Below are 21,228 nucleotides of genomic sequence, written 5' to 3'. Positions count from 1 at the left end.
CGATAGATACCCGATGTTGAATGGGCCATAGTAATGTCGATATAGCTATAATATTTAAAAAGTTATAGCCCTGCAAAGAAGGTAAACATCTCCATAGGGTTACAGCACTGGCAGACTGGGCATAAGGATGGGTATACTGCGTGGCAGACTGGGCATAAGGATGGGTACAATGCATGGCGGACAATGTGTTAACAATGAAAATAAATAAATAAAATCTCAATTCTGGTAATAATAGTGAAAAATTTATTAAATCTAAAGTCTGATTAGCACACATAGCATACCGTGTACAGACGGTTTCAAACTGTATTTTAAATTAGAAAGCAAACAAAATAAATGGACAAGAAAGAAATGTATCTCAATTTGGTCAGTATTGTCATTTGGACAAGCAAAGCCATTACTTTAAGTTGCAGGCAAGAAAGACAAGTCTGTCCACAAATCTGAGGTAGAACATGAACTGTATAACAATAACACTTCTAACTGGCATTAATAATAAATAATTAAATAATTTTCTCTTTATTATTGACCACGTTTCATATTTATATCGAGGAAAAATATATCACGATAATTATCGTTATTGTTTTATCGCCCAGCCCTACACTCGTGTTATCATTATCACTCATCTTGTTCCCAAGCATAACTTTCAGCGCATGGAATAAGAAATGGAATTTGCCATCAGCCTAGGTCTTCATTTCAATGATATTATAAAGCAATCTCAATTTGACTCAGCACTGGCCATCACCAAAAAAGAAAAGTAAATTTCCTCCACAGTATAGACTTTCGCTGCCAGCGGCCAGGGTTTTACACTCCCACGATGGTACAGAAATGTAGCCTTTTCCATCTTAGGACATAAGTAAACAAATAAACAATACAAGGGTGGCTGGGTAGCGCAGCGGACTAAGCGTCTGTCTACCACCGCAGAGACACTGGTATTGAATCCAGCTGTGGTGCCTCCGGCTTGGCCGGTCGTCATACTGGCTCAATTGGCAGAGTCAGCGGGAGGGAAGCCGATGGGTGGTAATCTGGTCGTTTTAAACAGCGACTCCTACAGGTCGGTCAGGGCGCCTGCACAGCGAGGGAGGGAGATGGTGGGGGCAGTGTGACCTCCCACACGTTACTCCTCGCCAATGAGAGTCTGCGCTGGCAGGTGAAAAGAAGTGGCTGGCTGCCTCCACATGTATCGGAGGAAGCATGTGATGGGCTTCTATCCTCCCTACAACCAGCCAGTAGGGGGGCACATGCGAGCAAAGATCAAGACAGGGGAGGGAGAATTGGCACGAGAGGAAAATTGGGATGGGAGAAAAATCACAGAAAAAAAGAAGGTCGGGTTTTGGATGTCCTGACTACCTTGTTGTATCAAAGATATGTAACCATCTATAGCCTAAATCCAGATTTTTCATTTTATTTTTATTTTTTTATTGGTCTTTTTCCCCCTCCATTTTCCTCCGATTTTCTCCCATCCCAATGTTAGTCGTATGCCAATTCCCAGTCCCTTCCTGGTCGCTGCGCTTTACCCCCCACAGTCAGATCATTTGGGAGAGTGGAGGCTACCACGTGCTTCCTCCGACACACGTCCAGCCAATCACCGCTTCTTTTCACCTGGCAGCGCGGATTCTCATTGAGAGGGCGTAGCGTGTGGGAGGACCACACTATCCCCCTCACGTCCAATCCGCGCTTAGCAGGCGCCCCGACCGAGCTATAGGAGTCGCTGTTTACAACGACCCGGACCCACCCCGCCAGCTTCTCCCACCCTCTGATACAGCCAATTGTATCAGTGCAGACGGCCAGCCAAGCTGGTGACAACCCCGGAGCTGTGAGCTGGATTCGAACAGGCGAACCAAGCTCACAGCTCCGGGGCTGGTGACGAACGCAATCTCCGCTCGACCACCTAACCGCCTTCAGATTTTTCATTTTAATCATAATATACAAGTTCCCTTTTCTTCAATTAGGCTGATTAATCATTCAAAGTCATAATCTAATGTGTTAAACTTTGTTATTTTTTGCCATTTTTATTTATTTCATCCACGAGGCTACAAATCAGTTTGATTTCACACAAACCATGCCAGATAAGCTGAGTAATAGGACACATAATTTGTCATTTTTGTTCATCTATTCAATTTGTGCATACCACCAGCTCAATATGTTGTTGTAAATGCACTTCTGTTCATTATGCGTTTCAATGAATATAAGGAGGGCTGTTTAAAAGGTGTGTAATATAATTACATATATTAGGATTCAATTAATTATTCACCTACAAGTTTGTAAGATTAGCAGTTCTAGGCTAAACTGGTCGTGGACTATTGGAGAATGGTTACACATGTACACAAAACATCTCACACCTCACTTCCACTGGTCTCACGCAAAACAATTATAGTAAGTAAGAGTGAGAGTAATTGTGTGAAATGAATAAAGATAATTATGAATTTGCAAGCTAATACCTATTCAGTTTCAATTAAGTTATTCACCCACACTAGTTATAATTCTAGGTATCAGCCTCTCATCTACCATCGCTTTTACTTATCTTGCACAAAACCTATACTTTCCACGGATTTGATTTCAGAGAAGGTATGATGAATTAGTAATAATTTGCTCGATAGTCAAATTGGATGCAACCTAATGATACCACAGCTTGAGTTGAGTGAAAACGGATGACTGGCGAGCTTTTAAAAGCAAAAAGTAATGAATTAAAAACACAAGGTAGAACTGAAGGCTAAATATTGGGTCCTCCTCCAATGGTCCATGAAATCAGGGTTTAATTTGTATTCAATAAAAGACACAATGCAGGTGCAGATAACGCTGAGAGTTTGCTTGAAAAGTCGAGACATTTGTATCGTCTGGCAGTGAGTCCGAGGTGCGCTTGATTTCCATCACAGGCCAGTTGACCGAGAGACGGCGGGTCAAAATTAATTGATGGGCAAATTCAGTCTGCGGGCCTGAAATGCCAGGGAGGTGGGATGTGACCTGCAGGCCTTGAGGTGTGGCTCAGAGGATCATGGCACATCATGTAAATTAGGGGCGGTCAGAATTAATGTCAATATTAAAATGTCATTAGAATTAGAAAAATATATATGAATCCGACATACTGAACTGCCAGTTGAATGAAGTAAAGAAAAACAAAACATTATTGATTGTTGACACTGAAAATGCATCACTGGTTCTAGTCTCTTTTTTGTGATTTTGGAAAGATTTGCCAGCAATGCACGCCAATGAATGAGTGGGCGTGGGAATACAAAGCACAGCCCTATGCTTAATGATTGCTTCCTATTGGAAATGCAACTCACAATGAACTTGTTTATTGTAAGAATTCTATGCCTTCCTTGATGTGGTAATATGTATATTTTACCATTAACATTCTATAGGAAGGGCCGATACATCTGTGATCATATCAGTATCATCCAAAGAAAGTGACTTTTTCATATTTCGCTATCGGTCCGATGAGCGAAACTGGGCCCATGTGAAGAACTGATTATTATTTCTCCGTCTAGCTGACACAGCAAAGTATTATGGGCTAACATTGTTTCAGTGGATGTATATACAACCTTTTATTATCATAGAAATGTGTTTTATCATATAGACTGTAATATCGGTTATTGGCCATAACAGAAATGTTAATATTGGTTATCTCAGGGGTGCTCCAGTAGCACCACATAGAGCGCTGAGTCGCGAAGCGGTCGCCCCGGGTTAGTTTCCCCGACCCGGTGGCCATGTGCTGCATGTCTTCCCCTCTTCTCCTCCCGTTTCACCCTCTCTCCTCTGTCGGTCCTGCGCGGCCAAAAGGTCCTGCATGGCCAAAAGGTCCTGTGTGGCCAAAAGGTCCTGCGTGGCCAGAAAAAGCTGAAAATGCTATAAATAAAATCTTAAAAAAATATATTGGTTATCTCGGTAACGGCCAAAATGTTCATATAGGTGCATCCCTAATATTCAAATTTAATTAAAATTTGCTTAATTTCAGCCTATTCATAGTCAAATGGATTACTTAGAGACAATGAACAGCCCCAATGTAAATAATATGCTATAGCAACCCTCTCCTCGATGGCAGAGGGTGTAAAATTGGAATGAAGGAGGGGTGAGGAGGGAAAAACATGAACACATTGGATAAAGAGTTACTGTATGATGACTGTTTTCAACATTTTGCCTTGCGGGGCAACGCTGAGAGAAAGGCTGCCGTGTGTCGAACACCCACTGTCGCTCTGTTTCACCCGCTGCTGCGTACGAGAAGGTAGAGCCTTCACTCGCTCCCTGATTTGCATAATCTTTTTCCCTTCAGTGTTTTTTTTGGGGGGGCTAAACAATGATCGGTCTCCAGAACGGGTCGTCCACGTGCAACATATCCACCGCCAGGGGCGGCTTGGTGTCGCAGCAGGTGGCGCTGCTGTTTGGGCGGTTTGTGGGCGGTTTAGGCTTCTGGAACTGCTGCTGTTTAACCTCTTAACAGGCAGGCAGAAAAGTGGGAATTTTTTTACTTGAGGACTGCATACTTTTTTTGCAAAGCTTAGCTTTATACTTATGACATGCATGAGCCTGGTCTCTTTTGAAAGATAACATTCTGAAGTTACTAATGCAAAAAAGCATAATCACTTTTAGTGCTAATGAATAGAGTAACAGAGGTTTGAACTTGAGTTGAACTTGTGTACTAAAAATGTCTTTAGTGGCTGCAAGATTCCATATTCCATTATTCCAGCATAGAGGTATGAGCTGGAAAACACTGCGCTCGCCTGACATGTCGTCATGTAACTCGAGAACCGAGGCACGCAATTGGTCGAGTGAGGTGGCGTTCGAACGGCGGCAAATAGATGTTTCGAACAGTATATTATATGTTCGGTGAAAAATGAAGCCCTGAGCCGGTAGACGCTCGCAAAGTGCACGATTCTGCTGTTCCTGTAAGTTGCACCAGTACAACTTGTTCACTATCCATACAGTACCAACTCTCAGTGCTTGATTTTGACTGATGATGACCAATTCAATCTATTACCTTTAAACCCCTAACTTGGGCTTGTGAACCCTACTGGCATACTGGGCCAGTGATTGTGTTCATTGTGCTGCTTTTATAACGCCTCATATAACGGCTTACAATATTTCATGAAAGCAGTGTTTCGTTTGTCTAAGATTTAAAAAGGTTTAAACTTTACAGCACTGACAAAGTTGAACAAGGTGCTGTACAAGTCCCACAACATTAGAAAACAAATTTTTTGAATTATAATAATAATTATAAATGTTTTATTTATTTTTTATCTCGAAGCTTCGAATTAAAATCGAATCTCGGCCCCGAAGCTTCGAATTCCAAAAAAAGAATCGAAGGTCACCTGGAGGCCTTGAAGGTGCTTGACCTTCTCCTTCCTTTTGGACATCAGGTGGTCCTGGGGAGGAGAACACCAGCACAATTACCAACCTCCATTTAAAATACACCATTTTACAAACTTATTTTCATTAGTCAAGGTTATATCCTTATTATTAATATGAGGAGTTTTTTGAGAAACCGAAGTTAGCTCCTCTTTTAGGTACTAAATCCTGGGTCTGATGTGCTGCTTTCAGCTGTGCTTGTTCTGGTGTACAGTACTTATTGGATTATTTATGTTGATGAAACTGACATTTCTAAAGACTCATTTAATCAGATGAATCACTTTATTCAAATTGAGGATTTAGTTGAGGATATTTATAAAAAAGAATACAAATAAATAAATTAGATTGTCATAAAATATGACAACAGACATTCGAAGCTTCGTTTGAATACTTCAATAGAAGCTTCGAATGTTACAAAATTACATTCTGTACAGCCCTGGACACTAAACTCTTCCTCTCCTCTCCTCTTGGATGACGACTGACCCCCTCTAACTGAACCTGAGCAGAACGGCTGAATCCTCCCCACTGACCGACCTTTCAATCATCGGAGAACGTCGCCATGGCTACGTCTGGACTCGCTCACCCCATTTTCAATATAATTCCCGTCTACAGTGTTAGAAAGCCTCTCCGGCGGCCACACGTCAACACTAAACTGCACATGTGAAGCGACCTGATGGCAGTGATCAGCTCCACTCCGAGGTGATTGCCTTAGCGCTGGGAAAGCGTCTAGTCGATGCGTCCCTAGTGGGGGAGGTGTGGCGAGGTCTTAAGATTGTGTGATCCATCCCATGTCGTTCAAATGCAGAGAACTCCGAACTTTTTAATTGCACAGCAGAAAGAGGATGAGCAACCCTCCTTGGTGTCCAAGCTTATAAATATTCCTCTCCACTTCCAGTGGGACCTGAGATTGGAACCTCCGGAGCGTATCGGGGGGGAATACATGACTTGAATAGATTGCTTGGTGATGCAGGGAGATTTAAACAAAAAGGGGATATATGTGGAGAAAGAGAGACAGGAGAATATAGGAGCCTAATTAATTCCATAAGGCGCCTCTTCACACAGTGATAATTCATTCTATCACATTACCATGGACCTCCACCATTACTCTCCAAGATCCACGGTGTGATTCTAGCGGCTGCATCTCTATAAAGGCCAGATTAATTTCAGATACTGCAGTAATGGTACCGGCACGGGCAATTTAGCCAAACAAATCTCACTGAAATGACACCGGGCAGATTAACGAGGAGAGGTTTTGTAAGGACATAGGTTAACATGACAGAGTCAATTTCGGCTAAGTACAAGAATGGCTTATTAATATGGTTGATAAGGTTTCATTGTCTAGCCATAATAACTAACGCCCATTGCTCTCGATGGTAATTAGTATAGCTATTGGAAAGGAATATGGCTGGATTTCTTATCAAAAAGGAAAAGTCACTGTTATTTAAAATAAATAAATCATGTGTACTAAATATATATATATTTACATGAAACATTATGAAGTATTCTCTTATGCCGCTTTTCCACTGCATGGTACCTAGGGCTGCACGATTAATCGATTTTAAATCAAAATCGCGATTTGGAATGATGAAACTATCAAATCGCAAAAGAAAAAAATCGCTATATATATATATATTTTTTTTTTAGCTCTTTTTTAAAATTTGTTTAACCAGGAAGTCCCATTCCCCACTAATGGAACTGGTGTTGTGGAGTCACTTCACTGTGAGCGTTTCCACGGTTAGTGGCTAACGTTAGTCAGCTTAGCTAGCGGGTAACTTAGTTAAACCAAATCTCTCTGTCTCTGGGTGTGTGTATGTGCATAATATTTTCTTGCGCATCCCCTGAACCGAACAATACACACATGCCCCGAACCGTGGAGGTCGTACCGAACGGTGTACGGTTCGAATGCGTACCGTTCACTGGAAAGGCTCTGGCACTCCTAAGTGCAACAGAACCCTAATTCATGTTATTGTTACATCTGTGATTACCCGGCTATGCAATGTCACACACCACGGCTGCTGTGGAACAGGTCTATTTAAACCAGGTAGCTATACTATAGACACCACGGCTGCTGTGGAACAGGTCTATTTAAACCAGGTAGCTATACTATAGACACCACGGCTGCTGTGGAACAGGTCTATTTAAACCAGGTAGCTATACTATAGACACCACGGCTGCTGTGGAACAGGTATATTTAAACCAGGTAGCTATACTATAGACACCACGGCTGCTGTGGAACAGGTATATTTAAACCAGGTAGCTAGACTATAGACACCACGGCTGCTGTGGAACAGGTCTATTTAAACCAGGTAGCTAGACTATAGACACCAGGGCTGCTGTGGAACAGGTGTATTTAAACCAGGTAGCTAGACTATAGACACCACGGCTGCTGTGGAACAGGTATATTTAAACCAGGTAGCTATACTATAGACACCAGGGCTGCTGTGGAACAGGTCTATTTAAACCAGGTAGCTATACTATAGACACCAGGGCTGCTGTGGAACAGGTCTATTTAAACCAGGTAGCTAGACTATAGACACCAGGGCTGCTGTGGAACAGGTCTATTTAAACCAGGTAGCTAGACTATAGACACGACGGCTGCTGTGGAACAGGTATATTTAAACCAGGTAGCTAGACCTTTCGACACGACGGCTGCTGTGGAACAGGTCTATTTAAACCAGGTAGCTAGACTATAGACACCAGGGCTGCTGTGGAACAGGTATATTTAAACCAGGTAGCTAGACTATAGACACCACGGCTGCTGTGGAACAGGTATATTTAAACCAGGTAGCTATACTATAGACACCAGGGCTGCTGTGGAACAGGTCTATTTAAACCAGGTAGCTATACTATAGACACCAGGGCTGCTGTGGAACAGGTCTATTTAAACCAGGTAGCTAGACTATAGACACCACGGCTGCTGTGGAACAGGTCTATTTAAACCAGGTAGCTAGACTATAGACACCACGGCTGCTGTGGAACAGGTCTATTTAAACCAGGTAGCTAGACTATAGACACGACGGCTGCTGTGGAACAGGTATATTTAAACCAGGTAGCTAGACTATAGACACGACGGCTGCTGTGGAACAGGTATATTTAAACCAGGTAGCTAGACTATAGACACCATGGCTGCTGTGGAACAGGTATATTTAAACCAGGTAGCTATACTATAGACACCACGGCTGCTGTGGAACAGGTAGATTTAAACCAGGTAGCTATACTATAGACACCACGGCTGCTGTGGAACAGGTAGATTTAAACCAGGTAGCTATACTATAGACACCAGGGCTGCTGTGGAACAGGTAGATTTAAACCAGGTAGCTATACTATAGACACCACGGCTGCTGTGGAACAGGTCTATTTAAACCAGGTAGCTAGACTATAGACACCATGGCTGCTGTGGAACAGGTATATTTAAACCAGGTAGCTATAGGAATTCTGAGGATACAGAAATGATTCTTATTGGGGATTGGAACACGGATATGCAACAAAAAGATGCACCCGTCTTCAAATCCTACAATAGGTTTTGTGATCTGCACGGCCTCAGCCAACTAATCACACAACCCACACGTGTGTGTGAGTCAACTCAGACTACCATTGACCTCATCCTGACCTCTGACAAGTCCAAGATCGCCAACAAAGGGGTTATAGCATGCGGGTTAAGTGATCATTATATGATATTCTGTACCCGCAAAAAGCTAAAACAAAAGGCTGGCTGTCACAAAACAGTCACATCTAGAGACCTAAAAACCTACTCTAGCGAGGCCTTTAACCTTGAACTGGAGGGTCTGGACTGGTCAGATGAGCTCAATGGTACACTGGTTGAAGAAACATGGCTTGGCTTCAAAACCAAATTTTCAACGATACTAAACAACATGGCCCCCCTAAGAACCACCAGGGTAAAAAATCGCGCTGAGCCGTGGATGCACGCTGAAATACTGACCGCTATGAAAACCAGAGACAAAAAATGCTCTGAGTTTCGTAAAAGTCAGTCAAAGCTTAACATAAGCACGAGCAGTGAACTCCAAGCCCACGTGACGGAACTCAAACTGGAAAGAAACAGACTAAGAAATGATGTAAACTCCATGATCAAAACAGCAAAGAAAAAATTCATCAATGACAAAACCGAGGAAAACAAAAACAAACCGCGTGAACTTTGGAAATTACTCAATAACCAACTAGGCTGCAGTAAAAAACTTAAAACCAGATTCTCAAACATAAACATAAAGACGGACAACACGCTCATCACAGAAAAGCTGGATGTAGCCAATTACTTAAATAGTTTCTTCACAAACATAGCCACAACACTGGTAAACAAACTACCCTCCCACTCAGGGCATTATGGGGTAGAACACATAGTAGCTTACTACAAAAACCTAGGGGTCCACAAAGACGACTTCAAACTGGAAATGGTAACAACAGATGAGGTACTCAAAAAACTGAGCGCCCTCCAACCTAACAAGGCCACTGGCCATGACAACATCCCCTCCAAATTCCTCAGAGACTCAGCAGCCGCCATCACCCCAGTCATCACACACATAATAAACCTCTCTATAAAACAGGGACACGTCCCCAAGGACTTCAAAATTGCGAGAGTGACCCCTCTGCACAAAAAAGGCAGTAAATTAGACCCAGGCAACTACCGCCCTGTTTCTATCCTTACCTCCATCTCGAAAGTCATGGAAAAAATTGTATACGAACAGGTCGAAAAATACCTTGCGGAAAAAAATCTAATCTACGAATTCCAATCTGGCTTCAGAACATCCCACTCCACTGACACATGCCTTCTCTATTTAAACGACCACATCAAACAAGAGGTGGACGCGGGCAAATACTGCGGCATGGTCATGCTGGACCTACAAAAGGCCTTCGACACTGTCAATCACACCATTCTGATAGACTATCAAAACCAATTGCTTTTAGCTTGTCAATCAGTGAGCTGGATGCAATCCTACCTGGAGGGGAGAGAGCAGATGGTGGAGGTAAACGGTACCCTATCCCCCCCCCTCACAGTAAACTGTGGTGTTCCACAAGGAAGCATACTAGGTCCGCTACTGTTCCTAATTTATGCAAATGACATGTCGTCAGCTTGTGACTGCAACTTGTTCCTGTTTGCGGACGACTCAGCCCTGCTGGTCTCTGACAAGAACAAATTACAGGTTGAAAAAACCCTCAGCTCAGAACTAAGCAAAATCTGCATATGGCTCGCTGATAACAAACTATCATTACACATGGGCAAAACAGAGTCCATTCTCTTCGGTTCAAATAACAAACTCAGCAAGACCGACGGCTTCTCAGTTACAGTGGGTGACAATATTGTCACAAGGAAAGAAGATATTACCTACCTGGGTTCCATCCTAGAGGCAAATCTTTCCTGTGACAAAATGGCATCCAATGTAATAAAAAAAGTCAACCAACGAACTCGTTTCTTGTACCGGATCTCCTCACTGGTAAACAAGAATACCCTGAAGACTCTAGCAGGAGCACTCATTCAAGGGTACTACGACTATGCTTGCACCTCATGGTACCAAAGCACCTCAAAGGCGCTAAAAACAAAATTACAAACATCTCAAAACAAACTGGTCAGACTACTGCTTGACCTTACTCCTAGAACCCACCTCACCCCTGCCCACTTTGACAACCTAGGATGGCTTAGAGTAGACGACAGAGTACAGCAACTTGCAATGGGCCTGGTCTACAAGATACACTACACGACCAAGGTACCCATGTACATGACTAAATACTTCCCAAAGGTCAGTGAATACCACGATCACAACACCAGAGGGAGCTCCACAAATCATGTTAAACCCAGATTCGGCTCAAACAAGGGACTAAACACGTTTCGCAATTATGCCACATCAATGTGGAACGCCCTACCCAAAGCTGTAAAGGAATGTGAATCACTACCCACTTTCAAAAACACTCTCAAAAAACACCTAAGGGAGACTGCAACTCGAAACTGGCCCCTGTAAATGTCCGAACACAACCCCCGCCAATGTACAGTAAATTACCAAGTATGGTCTTGTCAATAATCCAATGTACAGTGTTGTTTGTACAGTTGTACAGTGTCCCCCACCCACCCCTCCTACCCACCCCCCCCCCCCACCCACCCAACCACCTCCAATGTACAGTCCCCACCCGCTTCCTCCTCATCGTTGATTGCCTGTAGTAGCTGCATCTAACGTTAGTAGCTAACGTTAAAACTAACCTAAAGTTAGTTGTTCACCAACAATCTCAACATTTGTTTTATCATTAGCTCAAAAACACAGAACCGGACGAGACAAGTTGTCCGCTCAATACGTTCTGCTAGGATAATAACAACAATACTTCCGCTCCGGACCGGTGGGTGGGTTTCAAAATAAAAGTCTAAAACACCGGAAAAGATGTTTATTTTGTACAGCGTTTTCCTCCACGAGTACTCTAGTACATCATGTGATCAATCGATCTGGATTATTTTTGCCCATCCCTAGTTTATCCTGTGCTGAAGTCTCCATTCCAATAGAGATAGTATATATTTTGGTGTTTATTTGATTATTGTTTCACTGCCTTTTTATTTATTACGTTTCCACAGTTTTTTCCTCATACTTTATTAACATTTTGTACATGGTACTGCAAGGTACATCAATAATAAATGTACATGTTAAAAGGATGATACAAAAAGCCAGACAGAGGGCTTGTTTCCAGTTTCAGTTTGTTTTATAATAAACAATCAAACTGAGCATTTTTTTATTTAGGATATTTAAAATATCTTCCAATGTTAAATAAAGGTTTATTGGACTTTGAAACGGTTTCCTTGCATTATTATGCTATTATTATATTAGTAAAAAGGTTAATTGAAAACTTTTGGGAAATACATTTCTCAACAAAAAAAATCTCAAAACCGCAATAATATCGCTTATCGCAATATTTTCTGGGACAATTAATCGCCCAGCAAAATGTGTTATCGTGACAGGCCTACTCAGAACCATCCAGGGTGGTGTCGTGAGGCTGCGAGCACGGTGTTGGTCATCGGCAGAGTATATTCTAGAAGCCCCTTTATTGTGGAAAGTTATGCTTGAACCTTTAACTCTGTGCCTACAAAGGCTTCCTCATAAGTATAAGACTGAAACAGATTGTAATATTTTCAGCCATCAGAGTTGTCAAAGGGTTTTGAAAGCTCTAAAATATAGGAGGTAGGGATGAACATAACGGTTATGTTTTAGAGCTGCCGTCATTACCGGTTAGCTGTGTTTTCCCCCCCAAATGGTCTGCCATCATGTGCACAATCCGTCCATTACACATTCTCTCTCTCCATCTCTCCATCTCTCTCTCTCTCTCTCTCCCATCATCAACCTTTATTTATTCTCGAAAAGACAATGGAGGTCACCCTCATTTTCAATGTCGTCAAGACTTTACAGACATTTCAATGCACACATTTCTACAATATTAATATGAATAACTTCTTATATAGTGGCATTACTCCAGCACTCTTTAGATCTGCTGGTACCTTCCCATGCTCTGTGGAGAGATCGATTAGGTGGGTAATCACCGGGTTGATGCACTCTGCTGCGTCGTTAAGAAACCTAGCAGGCATCTGATCTAATCCTGTCACTTTACTGGAATTAAGTTGACTTAGCCTCTTGAGGACTGCGCTCTCTGTCACTTTACTAAAAGAAAAAGAGTCCTCTTGCAGCCCTAGTTGTGAGTAATAGTCATTAACCTGTGCTTCTCCGAGACGCCCTGAACGCTCTGGAGATCGTCTACTAGATGACGACTTGCCACTGATGTAAAGTACGTGTTCAGCCGCTCCGCCACCTCTTTTTTGTCTGAGGTCAATTTAGCCTCGTGGTTCAAACTAAGGCTGCTAGGTTTGGTTGAGCCTTTTGCTGTAGCCTAGAACCCTTTCCCTGCCACACGACAGCCGGTTAACCCTTTCACTGTGACAATACAGAAGGTTAGCCCTGTACTATCACACAACCGACAGCGATGCTCCATCATTAGCATCATTAAAGGGCTAACCTTCTGTCATGTGGCAGTGAAAGGGTTATGATTTCCACAATTTACTGGGGTTGTTCACTGTGTTCGACTATATTTTCAGAAAAGTGGTGTTTTTTTTTGGCTGTCATAAACTCCCTGTTCGCTTCACTTCTTAGTTTCTTAAACTCTTGATAGTCTGAATGATCCCTTGACTTCTTACATTTTGAAAAACTTTGATTTCTTAAATGAATCAGTTTTAATATATCATCACTTTGACCCAGGGCTCTGTTCTATGCTTGATTGATTGATTGAAAAGTTTATTAACAGATTGCAGAATGGGTACAGTACAGTACAGCTCAATACATACAATTGTTAAGGGGATGCAGACCTGAGAAAGACTTTCGACTTGTTTACATCAGGGTCCCCCGCTTGATCCTTACCACTTTGCTTGGTGCTAGTTTCTCCACTACATTTAGAAAAATAGATTTAAAACATATCCAGGCTTTATCAATATTATTACATTTCAGTACAGATGACTGATAGTAACCTCATAACCTGGCTGTAGGGTAAACCAGTAACGTCGACTGGTAGTTGCGCCCCGTGGTTTACTTCCACCTTTGATTGATTGATTGAAAAGTGTATTAACAGATTGCAGAATGGGTACAGTACAGTACAGCTCAATACATACAATTGTTAAGGGGATGCAGACCAGAGAAAGACTTTCGACTTGTTTACATCAGGGTCCCCCATTTTCAATTCATCATTCATCATCATCATCATTCATCATCACCTAACGCTAGTAGTAGTTAACGTTAGTAGTTAACGTTAGTATTAGTTAAAAGTTAGTAGTTAACGTTAGTAGTAGTTAAGTAGTTAACGTTAGTAGTAGTTAACGTTAGTAGTAGTTAAGTAGTTAACGTTAGCTAACTTAGTAGCCACTGTTGTAACGGCAGCTAACGCTAGCAGCGAGCAGAGCTAACTAACGTTAACGTCATGTCTGCCAACAGCTTAACAAGTGTTAATGTTGTGTTATGTTATGTCGCCAACACGTCCAGTGAACAGAACTTACCTGTTCAGATGTTAGTTAAAGTTGTAAGACACTAGAAGTTCACCTCGGCACGTCTTCTGCTTGTTTTGTTTTCCCTCCTCGGGGTTCGAATCAGCTGTTGGAGTACTGCGCATGCGTGCGTGTCATACAGGGAGCCTCTTTTAACTGGTCCGCGTTGTTTTTTTCCGTAGCCGCATTTTGACGCTCTCTGATTGGCCACTTCATGTGACATGTGCGCCCAATCGTGTGACGCCTGTTTCTACACGCCTAGTTTATCACTGGTTAAGCTGAATGAATGAATGGATGAATGAATGAATGAATGAATGAATGAATGAATGAATGAATGAATGAATGAATGAACACTTTATTAACAGATTGCAGAATGGGTACAGTACAGTACAGCTCAATACATACAATTGTTAAGGGAATGCAGACCAGAGAAAGACTTTCGTCTGGTTTACATCAGGGTCCCCCATTTTCAATTAATCGTAACATATATGACATACATGACATACAGATAGACAGTACTGCTACATCTATACATTTATGACATACCAGATTTGCAAATACAGTACTGTTTGTGATACGAAAAGAGTCCAGAAAAAAAAGTATACATTTGACGTAGAAACTGTACATTGGAGGAGGTTGGGTAGGTGGGGGGGGGTGGGGGGGATTGTACGTTGGAGGTGGTTGGGTGGGGGGGGTTGAATAGGAGTGGGGGGGGGGAGGTTGGGGGGGAGTGGGGGGAGGTACACACCCTCAAGACCCCTACGCTCTGCATCTTCTAACTACACACCCTCAAGACCCCTACGCTCTGCATCTTCTAACTACACACCCTCAAGACCCCTACGCTCTGCATCTTCTAACTACACACCCTCAAGACCCCTACGCTCTGCATCTTCTAACTACACCCCCTGAAGACCCCTACATTCTGCATCTTCTAACTGCACACCCTCAAGACCCCTACGCTCTGCATCTTCTAACTACACACCCTCAAGACCCCTACGCTCTGCATCTTCTAACTACACCCCCTGAAGACCCCTACGCTCTGCAACTTCTAACTACACACCCTCAAGACCCCTACGCTCTGCATCTTCTAACTACACACCCTGAAGACCCCTACTGAAGGAATCTATGTGTTTCAATGTGTATATAATGTATATACTGTATCGGTGGGTGACAGCATCTACTCAGACGGATCTATAGATCTTAAAAGTAGCCGGCAGTCAGTGTGTTAGCAGCAGACTAATAGACAGAGCCCATGGCTCCGAGGTCATTCAGCAGCTTGTTAACATAAAGACTGATAAGGACTGAGAGCAGGCAGGATTGGTCAGAGAGAACTATGGAGAGTTTGACATCGATAGAACCATGCTAAAGGTGAAGATCAGTTGCCATGCCAGCGCGTCACATAGTAACGAGGAAAGGGGGTGGGCCCCCGTTGCTAGGGAGAAGACGTTATGATGTGAGTTTCTTCCGGGATAAGTTAGACTGAGATACGACACCCAGACGAGCGGACGCGTTGATCAGAGACTTTCATCCCTCCACACCCTCGCTGGGTGGGGGAGGGGAAATAGTGACACATCATCACCAGCTTCGGCTAACAGGAAATGGTGGTTGGCTACGACGAGAGAGAGAACCATTGGATTAAAGAGATGAGAAGAGACGGAGGAGAAGAAGAGGAGAATTAATTAAGACTGAACAAGGACAATACAGAATGGGTTACATCTGATTACGAGGCTTTGTTTATGGAATAAACAACGTTTTTCCAAGAAAGGTACCACGTCTGCCAGTGTCGAATTCTTATGATTACGGATTGCATTAAGGGGGATGACAAAGATGTACAGCCAGTATGAGAAGGTCGACTTCAGAGAGAGAAATAAACACAACGCAGAAACTTCACAAACACAGATGCTAAAGGTGATACTGGCTGATTACAGAAACATCTAACACTACGCTCTGCATCTTCTGGCCGCCTCAGACCCACTCCTATCAGAGCTCCAGGGGAGTCATCAAAGAGAAGCTATTTTCAGTCAATCAATATCTGAAATGAAGAACGAAAAGAAAAATACTAACCTTCGTCTTTTACTAGTATGCACTCTGTTATTAAGGAATCTACCTTGGTAAATAATAATAATAATACATCTATTTTATATAGCGCTTTTCCAGGTGCTCAAAGACGCTTTACATGGGCAGGAGAGACAAACTATGGCAAAACAAAAAACAGAACAAAACAGAACAAAATAATACATGACAAAATAAAATAAAATAAAACCGACAGAATTAGAGGTCAAAAGCCAGATTGAAAAGGTGAGTTTTGAGGGCTGATTTAAAAGATGTCAGGGTGTTTGCATCACGGATATGGCTGGGGAGGGCATTCCAGAGGGAGGGGGCAGCAGCAGCAAAGGCCCTGTCGCCCCAGGTCCGGATATATAAATGGCTGCTTTTTTATATAGTGCTTTTATCCAAAGCGCTTTACAATTTGTTACATTTTACCCGTTCACTCACTCATTCACTCACACGTTCACTCACACATTCACTCACACGTTCACTCACTCATTCACTCACACGTTCACTCACTCATTCACTCACACATTCACACACCGACGGCGAAGGCGACCATGCAAGGTGCCAACCTGCTCATCAGGAGCAATTAGGGGTTAAGTGTCTTGCTCAAGGACACATCGACACGCTGCCCGGGAGGAGTGGGAATCGAACCGGGAATCGCTGGATTGCCAGACGACTGCTCTACCTCCTGAGCCACTGCCGCCCCCCACCTTGCCGCCCCCCACCTTGCCGCCCCCCACCTCGTCTATATTACTACCTACTATGCTAATATGTCTTTATACTACTATGCACTCAAGACTTTAGCACTCAGGTTCGACACGGTTATAGTGAATAATGTTACTGACCCTCCGCTGCCGGAGTCGTGCCCTTCCTGCTGACGTTCTTACAGAACTTGTAAGTCGCTTTGGGTAAAAACATCAGCTAAATGACTAAATGTAAACATAAATTATATTGTATCTATAGGTCCTACAAGCTGGTTTTCAATACGGCGCACAGTAACGAAGAAATGCCTGCTATTTTCCAGCTAGCAATTTTGGAATGATTTGCTAAGAAGTAAAGTGACAAAAACATGTGTCGACGGACGATGCAGTGTTTGGAGTCTGCAGGCCGTAGATGATTCTCTATCGGCGCTCTCAGCAGGGAGAGAGAGTGTGATGCTGCTGACAGTCAGTCGCCGTGAGACGGCTCCTCTGCAGGTCAGGCCACGCTGTGTAAACTGTGAGACGGCTCCTCTGCAGGTCAGGCCACGCTGTGTAAACTGCCCCTCAGGACGCTCTGCAGCCATTGGAAGTGACAGGAGACAAGTGAGGACTTCGCAGTCGATGACTCCAGCGGCTGCAGCAGCAGAGCATGTGTTTGGAGGCATTTCTCCGGCACTTCATCCTGTGAGGAGGAGGACAAAATAATGGAACCTGTTCCACTCCAGGGCCCCCTGGGCATCGCTGTCTAAACAGAGCGGGGGGAGGGAGTGAACACAGCCCAACCACCGCCCGACCCAACTCCACGCCTCCCCGCCGAACAAGGAGAGGAGAGACACCTCGACATATCGCCGCGCGACAATCTACCCAAAAGAAAAAGGGAGAAAAAAAAGCAACGTGTACAAACAAAAATGTCCTCATATCTTGTCAAACAAACAGAAGCTCGTGAGAATTATCGTAATCACCACCGGGCTGAATGAAGGTCCGTGTTTTCGTTGGTGACGTCGCGCCCATATTGCATTATAGATGTAAAGCTCAGGAGCCTCTACAGACAGATTAGTGATTGTTTAATTAAATTGGAGAATGCCAAACAATCACAAAGTCTGCGATAGAGAGCGTAGTTATTTTTTTTATGTGCTTTATCCCCCCCCCCCCCCCCCCCTCCATATTAGCGGCAGCCTCATTACTCAGCACTAATGAGTTCTGCAGCAGCCTCGGGGGCTTCATGGTAATTTGCAGCATATAGTGCGGAGAGAGACATCACAGGAAAGGCCTGTGGCGTGTTATATTTCAGCCTAGTTTAGGTCTCTGGTTGACCACGGCGGTCAGTGAGTTATGTAACCGATGGAGGACCTGTATGTACTGTATGTACCGACCTGGCTAACAAGACGCTCCAGATCCCCTCATCACCGACACCGCGCCCCCCGGGCAGGGCCGCCTCAGGGGATGTGCGAGCAGTGCGGTCGCACAGGGCCTCGCGGGAAGGGGGGCCTCGCAAAAAAAAAAAAAAATTTTTTTTTTTTTTTTGCGATGCCCCCCTTCCCGCGAGGCCCTTTTTCATCAGAGACCTAAAATCTAGTTTTGCTTATATGCTTATATATTTCACATTAGACACGTTTGTAGAATGTGTCTGACTTGTTCCTGGGTCTGCAGTCCTGCAGACATACTCACTATTGGAGCTCAGCCTCTGGGGTTCTGCAGCAGACATACTATTGGTTTCAACGAAGGGAGTGGTTTTACTTACATCATGTGTAGTACGCCGGCGTGAGTCAGCTGCGTTTGACTATTTCGCGCGTGCAGCTTTTGACTATTATGCTTAGTTATGCCAGCCAAGACGAAGAAAGAGGTCGGTCATTATCAGTCGGTCGGTCACCAAGGAACGTTGACGAAAGGCCTCTCGCTAGCGGGACAAATGGCCGGAGCCTTGTCATGGTATAGCCATGATGATGTCGGCTAGTAGCTAGCTTAGCTAAAGGCTAACTAGCGTTAGCTAACCTATTCAGAGGAGCGAGGCGAGGCGAGTGGATGTCTTTTCAAAAGAAGGAGAAGAGAACTTGTGAGCAGATAAATCTGTTAGGCAGCAATACGCCGAAAGGTGTCCAGTCTGCCGGAAAGTACTCGAAGAAGAAGAAGAAGAAATTACACCGTGGGCCAAGAAAGTCTCAACTTTACCATTGGCGCCGCGTTGATACTGCGTTATGGTGAGTCAACCTATGATTATATTCCCGCCGTGGACCTGACCTATATCTCTTTCTCTCTCTCTGGAGCCAAACTGGTCGACTAGCTAATATAGTACTACTAGTAGCTAACGGTGTGTGCCTGGTGAGAGCACCTGGCTGTATGTAGCCGCATAGCTTGTTAGCTGTTAGCTAACGCAGAAGCAAGCTATGCGGCTACATACAGCCAGGTGCCTGATTGAGCTAACTGTTAGCCAGTTAGCTGTTTAGCGTCAGCTGGGAACGTTCGTTTGATGCTATCAGTTAGCCTTGAGAATAGCAGGCCCTGGCACTCTGACTACGACATCATCTTTGACAGAAGATGTAGTCGGGCCTGCACCATGACAAGGCTCTGGCCATAGCTTATTTGTCCCGACAGCGAGAGGCCTTTCGTCAACGTGGAGACCTGTGTTGCGGCCTTTCGCCCTGCGTTCCTCGTGCAGGTACGATGTCATGACATTACCCCACTCTTCCTTCCTTCCCCTCCCGAATGTTTTGTTAATAACGATGTTTTTTTCCAGGCAAAACATATGCTACTTCACAACATTTGGAGATACGACATGTGCTGTGTGTGAATGGTCGTTTGTGTAGCGTTGGGCCGTTGGCCAAAGCTGTGTGTGGCCTGGTGTCACAGTACCTGGCTAGCCTATTTAGCTGATGTCGGCCATTGGCTCCTTGCTGCTTTGGTTTCTCTGGTATAGACCCTCTTCTTGTTGGATTTAAGTGTTGATCTTTGTCCTTTTGGATCTCTCATACATGCTCTAGTCTCTCTCTAACACACACACACATGACAAACACACATGTTCTCTCTCTCTCTCTCTCTCTTTCTAACACACACAGTCTGCCTATGGCGGCCTTTCTCGATGGCTAGGCTGTGCTCAAGGATCTTCAGTCACAGTGCTCAGGTATTCTGCCACTGTGTACTCTCTGTTTAGGGCCAAATAGCATTTCAATTTCTTTCCAATGTGTGTGTCTCTCTCTCTCTCTCTCTCTCTCTCTCTCTCTCTCTCTTGGATTTAAGTGTTGATCTTTGTCCTTTTGAATCTCTCATACATGCTCTAGTCTCTCTCTAACACACACACACATGACAAACACACATGTTCTCTCTCTCTCTCTCTCTCTTTCTAACACACACAGTCTGCCTATGGCGGCCTTTCTCGATGGCTAGGCTGTGCTCAAGGATCTTCAGTCACAGTGCTCAGGTATTCTGCCACTGTGTACTCTCTGTTTAGGGCCAAATAGCATTTCAATTTCTTTCCAATGTGTCTCTCTCTCTCTCTCTCTGTACACTGTATATTGACTGTAGAACGGGAGCTCTCTCTCGCTCTCTCTTTTGCTATATGTTGACTGTATCATGCCCCGCCTCGGGCAGCGCTATTATTTAAGAATATGTTGACGGTATAAAAAAAAATATATATATATATATATATATTTTTTTTTTAAACCTTTTGGTGGGGGGGGGGGGGGGGGGGGGGGCTCGCGTTAAATCTCGCACAGGGCCTCGCATTTCTCCCAGGCGGCCCTGCCCCCGGGCTATAGGCTCCAAGCGATGCCACCACAGCCCACGATTTGACCTCGATTTCACAAGGTTTCATGAGAAAATGTAATTTTGAGAGAGAGAGATAGAGAGAGAGAAATGATAGCTTGCAGACACCCAGGCGATGTTAATTTAAGTGTGGAATTTCGCAGCGTTTGCAGCCAAGCAAATGCACAGTCATATTGTTTTTTGGTGTTGAAGACGGTAGCGTGGTGGAGCATCGCTGCCCCAATATCCCACACTCTTCCACCTCTGTGGGCAGGGCAGACATTCCATTATTTATAACAGTTGAGCAGATGTGTTATTATTACCTTTGGCCCAGGTCAGGAGTCTGGCTCCCCTTGCTTAAAAAAACTGCACTATGGAAGGTCGGCA

The 21,228-nt window shown here is 43.9% G+C and overlaps 1 protein-coding gene across 1 annotated transcript in view; it reads right to left on the bottom strand.

The window, feature by feature from the left end:
- pot1 (protection of telomeres 1 homolog) overlaps positions 1-14,454 on the bottom strand; it is a gene marked incomplete at its 3' end in the record, with an annotated part of 139,493 nt that extends 125,039 nt beyond the window's left edge. Inside the window, exon 1 of the mRNA XM_084334464.1 lies at positions 14,360-14,454. The remainder of the gene's footprint in view (positions 1-14,359) is intronic.
- Between the last annotated feature and the right edge of the window lie 6,774 nt (positions 14,455-21,228).

Source organism: Notolepis coatsorum (assembly GCF_963971535.1).
Source record: "Notolepis coatsorum genome assembly, chromosome: 18".
NCBI lineage: Eukaryota > Metazoa > Chordata > Actinopteri > Aulopiformes > Paralepididae > Notolepis > Notolepis coatsorum.
Note: the sequence above shows the minus strand (reverse complement) of the source record. Positions and strands in the feature narration are given on the sequence as shown.